This window comes from Aplysia californica, unplaced genomic scaffold (assembly GCF_000002075.1).
Source record: "Aplysia californica isolate F4 #8 unplaced genomic scaffold, AplCal3.0 scaffold00174, whole genome shotgun sequence".
Lineage (NCBI taxonomy): Eukaryota > Metazoa > Mollusca > Gastropoda > Aplysiida > Aplysiidae > Aplysia > Aplysia californica.
In genome coordinates, this window is record NW_004797444.1 from 424,318 (window position 1) to 425,952 (window position 1,635).

The window sequence follows — 1,635 nt, forward strand, 5'->3', positions numbered from 1 at the left end:
CTCTCTCAATCTCTCTCACCTCTCTCTTTCTTTCTTTCTTTCTCTCTCTCTCACTCTCTCTCTTTCTCTCTCTCCCTCTCTCTCTCTCTGACTCCCCCCCTCTCTCTCTCAATCTCTCTCACCTCTCTCTTTCTTTCTTTCTTTCTCTCTCTCTCACTCTCTCTCTTTCTCTCTCTCCCTCTCTCTCTCTCTGACTCCCCCCCTCTCTCTCTCAATCTCTCTCACCTCTCTCTTTCTTTCTTTCTTTCTCTCTTTCTCTCTCTCTCTCTAACCTCTCTCTCTCTCTCTCTCTCTCTGACCCTTTCTCTATATTTCTCTCTCTGTCTCCTACACACGCGCACAAACTCAAACATAGTCACACACACTCTTATAATAATATCTATCATATAACTTACACATAATACACCTCATACATATTATTTTATTACGTCTATCGCACACATCAGCACATCAGGACATAAACTATCTAGTGTGATGTGTTGGTATACATCAGTGATTATAGCTTTCAGCTCACCGACATGGCCCAGAATTTGTGTCTTTCTGTCACACCCCTGATCTTCTGGTAGGAAAGATCTACACCTAGCCTTCTCGGACAAGGCCAAAAGAAATCTCGGAGGTCACGTGTGCAAGTTGAGTACGCTAAACATCCCTTCGTGGCCTAAAATCGATAAGAGTAGGCTTCGGCCGCCACCCGGTCAAAATTCAAAATTTCCTACCAATTGAAATGTTTAATGTGTCCTGCGTGCTCATATGACCGTTGCGAGCGCCGTAAAACACTTACCAAAAAAAAGAACCTACCGAACACTACAAACACACGTGTAGTTCCCCGTATTTGTTCTTTTTCAAAAATATAATTTGGAAATCTTCGTTTGTGACACTTCTATACAAAGATTGAAAAATCTTCCACGAGAAGCAGGCGAGATTAGTTGGGCATTATCGCATTGAAAGGACAGGCTCAGCATTCTACAGGAAGATCGATAATTTTTATTCAGCCATTTCCCGGTTACAATCGTCAGCTGTTGTCTAGCGATAGATTTGAAAGGAGAAATTAGCAGAAATAAAGAAACCAAACAAACAAAAAACAGTTGCGATTGGTCACCACAAGACCGGATAAGACGACACAGGATAGGCGGGTCAGCCTTTGTCTCGGAAGTTTTCTTTTGTCTCGGAAGTTTTCCTTTGTCTCGGAAGTTTTCCTTTGTCTCGGAAGTTTTCGTTTGAAAAAAGACCGGCTTCAGTCTTTGGGGGTTTATGATTTGGGTTTTTGGTCTGTTTGTTTATTTGTTTGGAGTTTTTTTAAGTGTTGGTTCTATTGTTATACGTAGTTGTTTTGTTGCTGTTGTTGTTACTTTTGAGGGGGGGGTTGTTTGTTTGTTTGTTTGTTTGTTTGTTTGTTTGTTTGTTTGTTTGTTTGTTTGTTTGTTTGTTTGTTGTTTGTTTTCAACTTTACTTAATCCAGATTCTAGTACGCACTTTGAAGTGGCCGTAAAACCAGTAGAAAAGTTGTTGTTGTTGTTTTTTCAAGAATGACCGCTATGTCACATTGAAAGTTACGATTTTTGTGGCTAAAGATTTTTCATACTTCAATGGGATACTGTTCAGTAAGTGGCACCGTGCTCTATCGATTCCCGCCTC